Source organism: Hirundo rustica, chromosome 8 (genome assembly GCF_015227805.2).
Source record: "Hirundo rustica isolate bHirRus1 chromosome 8, bHirRus1.pri.v3, whole genome shotgun sequence".
Classification (NCBI taxonomy): Eukaryota; Metazoa; Chordata; class Aves; order Passeriformes; family Hirundinidae; genus Hirundo; species Hirundo rustica.
Genome location: NC_053457.1, coordinates 10,631,187 through 10,640,934, shown reverse-complemented (window position 1 = coordinate 10,640,934; position 9,748 = coordinate 10,631,187). Strand labels below are relative to the sequence as shown.

At 38.8% G+C, this 9,748-nt stretch overlaps 1 long non-coding RNA gene across 2 annotated transcripts in view; it reads left to right on the top strand.

Moving 5' to 3' along the window:
• The first annotated feature begins 327 nt into the window (after nucleotides 1-327).
• The window catches only part of LOC131378595 (uncharacterized), a 183,908-nt gene continuing 174,487 nt past the window's right edge, over nucleotides 328-9,748 (top strand). For both annotated transcript variants that reach the window (XR_009208080.1, XR_009208079.1), the window contains exon 1: nucleotides 328-399. This is a non-coding gene — a long non-coding RNA (uncharacterized LOC131378595). The remainder of the gene's footprint in view (nucleotides 400-9,748) is intronic.

Sequence of the window (9,748 nt, the reverse complement as noted above, 5' to 3'; positions counted from 1 at the left end):
CCTTTTTTTCTCCCACAGTACCTTAGAATACTTTGTCACACTGCATTATACAGAACTACTGGTCTGTCAGGGGGCCCTTTGATCTCCCCATCTCCAGTGACAGTCCCCTGGTGTGGGCACACAGTTTGTGGTGATTGGGAACGGGGCTGCTGCGAGGCTGATCCCTGATGGGCTGCAGCTGTGTGGGACAGGTGGGCAGTGTTGAAGCTAATGGAACACGGGGTGCTGGGCTCTGCTGACCAATCACAAAGGGCAGAGAGGCCACACAGGTGGACTGCATGAAAAGTGAAGGGTATAAAAGGTTGTACTGAAGAGCAATAAAGTGCTGATGCTTGCTGCCTTCTTTGGGGTCAGTCATGCCTTCTCCATCAACCTGATATGAATCTGTTTCATCCAAAGGTAAGGGAAAACTTCCATCAGCCCTCCTTTGTTTTGCTGTTAGCTAACAGAGGCTGCTACAGGGTGGAGTAGCTGTGGAGATGCCATGGTTCTGTTTGGTGTGGAGACTTGTTAGTGTTTCATTTTGATTAGCGACTTCAATCCAGGATGGCATTTTTCCAACTATGAGATGTATAATTTGCTGCTGCAAAGAAGAGCTTCAGTGTGTGAAAATGGAGCATGAAAGGTATTTTTTTCACTGTTCCCCTCAGTCAAAAATGTGATTGCCTGCTTATTAAACTAGCACAGGTTTGAGCCATTAGAACAGGTCTTTGTCTTTCCCTTAACTGAAGTAGATTTTGTAATATGGCTTTGAAAATTTTCAGTTTTTTTTTTTTTTTTTTAATAACAGTCCAGTGTCTCAAAACCAGGGAACTCAGTATTACAAGGAGTCAGGACTGAAACAGACCACAAATGCTATTAATAGAGACCTGCTGCCGCTGAGAATGCAGACTGAGATGCCTCTTGGAAACTCAGGCCTTAATCTAAGGAACCACGTTCTAAGCAGGCAGCCTGTCAAAACAAGCTGGCCTGCTGGAACACCACCCTGAGAAGATTAGTGCCCAACCGCTCTGTTTAATTTAAGCTGAGCTTTCTAGACAAGCTCAAAGGACTCTGACACATAGTTCCCAATGAAAGTGAATCCCTGACTTCCCTGAACCTTACTGAAAATCCAAACATGAGGTCCTTTAAAGTCTGGCTTCTGGCTGTCCTCGGTGTTTGTGCAGATGTGCTACACGTTTTTCCTCCCTGCTTACACACCAGGATGTGCACAAGAGGTGGGAATGACCAAACTCTGGTCATAGCTACCCTGGGGAAGAGCACCTTAAATAAAGTTATAGTTTAAATGGTGAGAGAATGTATGATTTTAGATTTTTAATTTTGGAGAGGGATTTGGATACTGCTGCACATGCATTTGCTTCATTTCAGTGGATTATTTGTCATGAAAGCTGTCACACTGACATCTTTTGGATAAGTTTTATGTGTCCATCCCAGGCTGCAGGGATGCCTTTTAAAGGAGAGCAGCTGTCAGAAATGTCATCAGTAAGTGCCTGTTGATGGAGTGGGGTTTGGTTCTGGCATCTGTTTAGGAGGAAGTCCCATCATCGTATCTGCCAGCAGGCCATAAGCAGCCATGTGATTTCTTTTAATTCCTGCGTCCCTGGAGGGAATTCCCTTCAACAACTGCAGGGTTGGACTGGTCCTTTCATGTTCTATAGGAGTCCGATTCATGTCAGTGTGGACCAGGGAGGCCCCAGGATGATAATAGGCAATAAGCCTTTGTAATTGAATTGCATTTTAGTCTATTTTGGATTAAGCTCTGTTTTTGCATTTTGTGCTAACATGTACTGGTTCTATTCTTAGAGCAGAATAAACCAGAAACCCTTTAAGGCCTTGTGCCTTTATTACCATTTGGGTCTGAGCATAGATGCATTATTTATATATGCTTCTAAGGGTCACGATGCTTTGATATGTCTCTTTGGGAGGGGTTGCATAGCAGGTACTATAGGGTCAGCTAGCTTCCAAATCCAGGACTTGGATATATAATCCAAAGATTAGGACTTGTTGATACAATAACTACAAAAATAGACAAGACTCCTTGTTCTAATGAGGCAGAGGATGACATATGCACAACTAAGTCCTTTACAGAATGTTGTAGGAGCATATCTTTCTTCACAGTCTGAAAAAGGAGTCTTCTAAGAGTGCTTGACAGGCCCCTGATGGGTGCCAAGATTAGTTTAATGAAGCACAGTGCCACTAATACTAATCCCTTTTCTAAACTTTCATTCAGTCCTTAAAGCATTTACCTTTTGCTATGTCTGGTTGTGCAAAAGCATAAGAGATAAGGAAAAGGAGGCAGTGAGGTACTCAGAAAGCTGCAGGAAGCTAATCAGTGATCAGCTTTCAGAGGCTCCAGAGGTGCAAGCTTGCTGTAGCTGCTTGGTGTTGTCACAGGCACTGCATGTATTTACAGCGTGCCAGCTTTTAACTGGAGGAGAGTGCATGCACTTTTGAAAAGTTTACAGATGCAAGTGAAGCTTCTCTCATAATTACACTAGGATTCATGAAATGAAAAATTGCTTCTCCAGAATTTTTGTATTATCTGGGTTTTTATAGTAATGTGACAACTCCATAAATCTTCTCTCATTTTGCACTCGTTCTCTTATTGTTTGAAATCAAGAATGCAAGGAAGGTACTGGAATATTTAAAGCTGTCTGTGTCAAATCATCTCCAGGATGCTCTGTATCTTGCAGAGTTTAACCTTCTTGTAGCACAAATCTTCTCTCTTTAACTGTAGGTAAGGACCCTGAGCTAATGATACACTTTTCATCCATATGTGTGTTCTGCCATGTGTATGTGCACATTTGCTGCATGACTTGATTTATGACTTGATTTTTCTCTTTATGAATACTCTCATGATGATGATCTGGAGAAAAATATATTTCTTTTTCCAAGTGTAGTTTAAAAGACTTTTGTTCAAATTCTGCGATACTGAATAAAACCATGGCTTTATTAATTGAATATTCCTGTACATATTTACACCAAATGAAGGTCTGACATTATGTGTTAGATTTGAAGATTAAAGGAACAAGAATATGTTTTTTAAAGAAGCGTGTATCATGCAATGCATGAGTATTAATATGTCCCTTTCTTAGTTAAACTTCTAGAAACTTTATATGAAGATGTATTAAATATTGAATGGTTATTGATGTACTAATTAGTAGTATTATAGGTGTTCTCTTTTGGAGAGAGATAAGGTACTTTTAGTGAGGTTGAGTGTGCAGCCTATGACTATTTTGCATGAGCAGTGAAGTGTTACTACAGTACCTGCCACAGTAAATATATCTAGTAAAATAGTAACATTTTAATGAGCTGTGTTGTAAGTGAAATGAAAGTAATTAAAGTAGCTAATAAGAGTTTAACTTGGGAGTGCTAATCAAAACAGTTAAATTATACACTAGAAAATGCATATATAAAAAGGAAGTATTTAGACACTCTGTGACCTGTTTAATAATGCATACAACATTACTGATGAGCCCTACTTAGTACTTTGGCTGTATTTAACCATGCAGTCTACATATAGAATCATACTCCCTGGTAACTATCATCCTGTTGATCACAAATGATAAGTGAGTACTTCACTTCTGTGCCAAGTAGACAAAATCTCAGAGTTTTCCACAGTGCTGTGATTTCTCTGAGGATCTGGGCGGATGGCAGGGGAGATGCTTGGTGGGTCTGCAGCACAGGAACCTGTCTGCAGCGTGCTGTGGCTTCCCTGCAGCCTGCAAGCCCAGAATAAGCAAGGGACTAATTTCAAGGAGTTTCCACTGTGATTCCTGCAGTTCAGACACAGTTTAAATGTCTCCATTTGTTCCATTTTGGCAGTCTTTGCATTAGTGTAATCCTGCTTGCAGCTTTGTTCTTTCCTCTCAGCTCACAAGAGAGGAGTGTGAGAAGTGTTGTGGGGCACAAGAGCATTGAAGCAAATCTAAGAGTAACCTGAAGCCAACACAGTAGTAGCACCTTAATGTCATTCATCCGCTTATTACAATTTCTTGTTGAAAGTTTCTAGCCAGGATCAGTTGCATCTCAGCACATGCTCTTGCTGTAAGCACAGAGAATAGAGAGTTTTGTTTTGTTAGACTTGTTTGTGGTGATTCAGGAACTAAATTTTCTCAGGAAGAATGCGTAAAATGTGTATTAACAACGTAAAAGCCTCTTTCTAGCCTTTTGCCACTCCTATGTTTTCAGGGTTTACATGACACAGGCCATCAGCAGATGTCAATAATGTCTCTGTTCTTTAGATATCTAAAAGGTTAAATGAAGGACAAGGTTTCCAATCCTCACCTCTAGTGTGAGCTGCCTTTTTCACACTGTTACTCACGCACTACGTCAATGTTAGACTGAGTTCAGTCAGGTGAAGGATAGGCTTGCATAACTCCTGCTTGAGAAGGTTTATTTATTTGTACTGGGAGTTATAGCAGCCTTTATAAGAGAATGGTACATATCTGCTTCAGTAGCAGCTCTTTGTTGCTGCTGTTGTAGGAAGTAATTGCTGCAAGTCTGAAACATTGCCAGTCATGCAGTAGAGTATGCTGAACAGTATGGGAAATGAAAAGATACTGATCTAGCAGATGTTAGTGGTAGCAATCTATAAGTCATGGGAAGGAGGTCGATGCTACCTACTTATATGTTATATATTTGCAGAGTCTGCCTTTTACTTAATTAAGTCCGTATTACTTAATTAGTATTGAGACATGAAGGAGGAATAGATATGTATCTCCTCTGAGATCCAATTTTGTTAAAACAAAAGGGGCCAGAGGAAGTTGACAGGAATAGAAATTTATTACCAATTTTCCAGTTTGGCATCTACTAAGTAGGCAAAAAATTGTATTCACTAGACTAAAAGCGTCACCCAAGGGCTCAGAACATACTTCATGGTGACAGGTATTTAAAATTTGGCAAGCAAGGCAGGCTTGGACTGAGCAGAGGGACTAGAAATATAAGGGAAAGAGTTTCAATTTATTTACACTACATAAAAAACTGTGACTTAGCACTTCCTTTTACAAAAAGAGTATTAGAAGCATAAAATTATGTGTGTGGTCACTGTCCTCAAAAATATTACTCTTCAGTTCCAGAACAGCTCAAGATGGATCTCTTATTTGTGGAAAGCAGAATTGTACTTTTCTTCTTTATTGAAAGCATCCTGTTATCTTTTTGGCTAAGAAGGTTTTACCATGCAGATCAGGGCCCCTAACAGAAAAAAGTATCATGTTAAACCAATTATTTCTATTGTTCCTTTATAATTTTGTGAATGTTAAGGAAGACCTGACTCATTAAATGCTTGAAAGACACTTTTGCTAGCTGAGGCACAAGGTCTTGCAGACATGCTTAAAAAAAACCCAACCCCTTTCAAAGGAGAAACCATTTCGATGTTGCAAGAAATTGAAGGGGTTTTTAAATTTAAAAAAAAAAGCAGTTATCTGAATAGCTGCATCTTTTCACATATTTCTTCTGACCTTGCTGCTGGATCTCCACACACTGGTCAGTGTTTCTATCCCTCTGATTTACTATCGGTAAGCAGAAATTTCTTTAGCATAGTGTTTAGGCTATTTTCAATTAGTTTTCTGGTTTCACTCTTCTCAACATGTAGAACATGGTTCCTGATGCCTCTTGTATTGGCTGCTTCCTGATCATCTTTACTGGTGTAGAGGAAAATGAGATGATGCGATTCAGTTTCCTTTGCTCATGTAGCAGACACAAACACAGACACCAATGCATTTACACCAAGCTAAATTCCTTAGTTTTGTACTCAAATCTATTTAAACTGTTCCCTGTGTGCAACAGGAACTTCATGGGGGGGAAAGAAGCATAAACTGAGTATGCACTTAATTAAATTTAGAGTAGCAGATTGGAACTCTTCTTTGGACAACTATTTGTAGCTAAATTTCAAGTAATTTTTACACTGATTACTTCTAGAAGTAGACAGCAGAGGCTGCATAATGACACCCTCATGATTAGCAAGTGAAGAGACTGCAAACTATATTTTACTGTTATAGGGTAAATGATTAGAAATTAACCAACATGCTGATGTGGGTTTCATTTCAGTAAGTAGTATTTCATCAAGCCACAGTAAGATTTTAATTAGAACTCATTGAGGGTACTGTTGCATTTGGAATACAAAAATGAAATTGTTAAACCATTCATCAAATAGTTTAGTTCAGCCTTCTATCTCACAATTAATGTTTTTGTATTAGCCAAAGCTGTTTGGTTACTATCCTGATAGTGAAATTTAGGTGGTGACATTTTTTTGATTAAAAAAAACCTCATCACAAATCCAAACCAAAATTAATGTCCTCCACATATAAGCTACTCTGCCTGTGCCTTTTTCCTATTTGGAACTATAATGACCCAATTAAGCGATTAAGTTTATCAAAATTTGGCCAAATACAGGAAAAAAGTAATTTCCCAGCGTTTTTCATGCTTTCAATCTGCTTGTGACAGGGAAATACATGGTTTCATAAAGAAGTCTGTGATTTTTAAAACATCCTAGTATCAGAATTTCTTTTGCTAGTACAGAAGGCAGAATAATATGAATCAAATAAACATAGTTTTTGGTCATTTTACTGAAAAAATACCTGTGTAGATATTTCCCTCTTAAAGGAGTAACTTTTAAAACTCAAAGTTAACACCTTTTTTTAGCAATAACTGTTGCTGTTGGACATAAAACATATAAGCAACTCCTAATCTATAGGATTGTCTGCTCAAGGAGCTGTGTCTGCATTGGGGACTCAACTACATCCTGCAGACATCATTCCAAATGCAAGTAAAGGGAACTATGAAGTGGGAAACTGTGGGGTTTGAGCTGTGAAACATCACACACCCTCCCCTCTGACTGGTGTATGTTCCTCCCTTTGTCCCTTCCTGGGGCAGGGACATAAGATGCTTGGTCAATTTTTTACCTAATAACATTTTTCCAAAATCCTGAATGAAATTGCAAAAAGAGGGAATGACAGAGTGAGTGGATTCTGAATGAAATGATGCTTTGCTTAGGAAGTAGTGGTTTAGGGTCAGAGGCAAGTCAAGGTTGTAGTATCAATACCTACTATTAGACATCCAAAAAACAGAGACAACCTTCTGTTTGCTCTAGTCATTAGTCCTTCTTGAAATCTAAAATAGCTGGTGACTTTACAGCTGAATAAGAACTGAGGATCTACCGATCTGTTTAACCTGGGAATTTTTCCATAAATTAGATGGAAGTCAGAAAAATGCCTTATCTCCTTCCCCCAGTTGATTTAATTGTTCAGCTCTGACTATAACAGAGTGTTAGCTGTGTCTTAGTTTAAAATAACTGTATGGGAATAAGTCTATAAATATGTAAATCATATTCTGTGCAAGGACATCTGATTTTTAAGCAGCCATGGTTCAAAGTACTTCAAGTGCCTTTGCTTTGTTAAGGAAACATCTTAGAAGCTGATCATGAGGCCAAGAAAAGAACGAAGGGAAGAAGGAGTAAAATTATAATGTGCATAATAGAGATTAAATTCTCTTCACAACGCACAAATGTAATGTCCTCCCATTGTTGCTATAGAGAATCTCTCTTGTTCCATGGGTAGATTTTCAAAAGTATTTTGATTTTTCATTCATCCTCTCTAAGAAAAAACTAGGATTAGCTTCACCATCCCCTGCAGTGTCTCCTTCTGGAATTGAGGGCAGCATGGAGTTCCTGGCCCAGCAGCTCTGAGAGCTTTCTCCATGTGCAAGTCTGCAGATGTGGTGGTTTGGTGCCTTGCAGGCACTTTCAGGTGTCACCCACCCCCTCCAAAGGGTTCATCGGTTGCCTCAGCTGAGCGTGCGCTTTCCACAATTTCTTGTTGTGGTTTCTTTTTCTTTCCAAACTCTGTTCATATTATTATATATTGTCTCAGGTTCAATTCTTGTTTTCCTTTTCTGATCTGTCCGGTGCAAAGCCTAGTGCTCTTCCCCTTCCTCTGTGTTAGGATGTTCCTTATGATGTCCTTCTTTACTCTTTTTTGGATGATCTCCGGATCTTATCATCCGAGAGCTTACAGTTTATCAGGTCCTTTGGGCTGTATGCTCTTTCCTGTTAATGTTTGAGGTGTTTTTTCCACACCACTACTTGGATTTTTTTATCATGTCCTTTTAGCATAAGACTCTGGTGAAAAAGAACAACAATAACCTTTCCAATTCTCCTCTTAAGCAATATTGTATTTTAACAACATTTCATTGGAGAAGAGGTAGATTGTTTGATTGGAATATTTCAATCAGAGATCACTGGCCACGTTTTGAAGAGAGTAAAGTAAAATGGGTATAAAACAAAACTTAGTTTCATGAAGGACAGTGTTTCCTTTTATTTGAGTAGGTACAGAACTGATAAATAATTCCTTTGAAGACATGGCTATTACAGGAACATTTCTCATGCTTGCTTCTCCTGTTCCAAAAATAAGAGTCAGTATCTTGTTTGTGTTATTTATTTCTCATAAACTCTGTATGTCTGCCAGTTTCTGCTTAGAAAGGGGATGCTAACACCTATGTAGTCATTCAAGAGATGCATCCTGGAGAACTGTATGCTGTGTTGTCAGCCTCTCTGAATTTATTAATGTGCAAGATTATTTTCTGTTATGCTGTGTCAGCTTGAAAAAAAAGCAGATTGCTGGGTTGGAAAAAATTGGTCTTTGATTTGTTCATTAGTTTCTGCTTAATAGTTTTTCATAGTGATTAATTTCAAGTCCTCCTTCTGGTTTGAGGGAGATACATACTTTCATACAGCACAACTCAAAGTGAGGAAGCTCAAGGAGTAGTGCTGACTGGCAATTACACGTGCAGGTTGATTTAAGAGCTGGATTGTGTCATTAGCATGTGATCCCATGAAATCATAGGTAATGGGGTCTCTGAGCTGAAGTCAGTGTAATCAGCTGAAAAAAAGCTTTAATGACCTAGAGATCAAACACAGTAAAAAATGTGTCACTGAGACACACAAAGCAATCACACACAGACAAGAGATCTTTGCAGAGGTTCTTCCGATCCAGTTCCTAGTTGAGAGAGCGGAGACAAGAGGCCCCTTTGTTTATTTCTTACTTTTTATACGTTTGTGGGTCTAGCAGAAGATTCGCTTTTTGGGGTTTCCACCCCTCAGCCTCAGTGGCCAGACCAATTGTCAGTTACTATTGTTTTCAGGTTAGAAATATGCAAACAAAGGACAGAGAATGAAAACCAAAGGATTTGTTTGTTACATCTGTGGGAAAAAGGTAGAGCTGCTCTTAATATTGTACAATAACTAAAAAGATCTGACTCCATTTAAGAAAATCAAAAGGCTCGGGAAAACAAGGGTAACATAAATGTTCTATGCTGAATAAAGCATACAGCTTCCCCTAAATCCCTCTTTGTGTCAGCACTGAAAACCCCTCTCTTTAAGGCACAGAATATGAGCACACTTAATTTCAAAATAGTTGAGATTAAGATACACATTTTGGAGGACCTTGTTTGGAGCAGATCTGGCATCTGGATATGTGAGCCCCCTCTAAAGCAAGGCACATGATATAAAACCTTTTTAATAATATAACTATTAGAGGAATCAGTGTTTACCAAATATTTGTTTCTTTAGTACTTGTGAAAACATGCTCTTTTAAACTGTAGATTTTCTTTAGCTTTTCTGATTTTAGGAGCACCCAGTACTTTTAAGTTAATGTACACCTAGAGATAAGAAAATAACTGATTACAGTCAAAGAAGCCTGGTAGGGAAGTTATTCCAGGAGAAACGCACAGAATAGTAGATCAATCCAATACT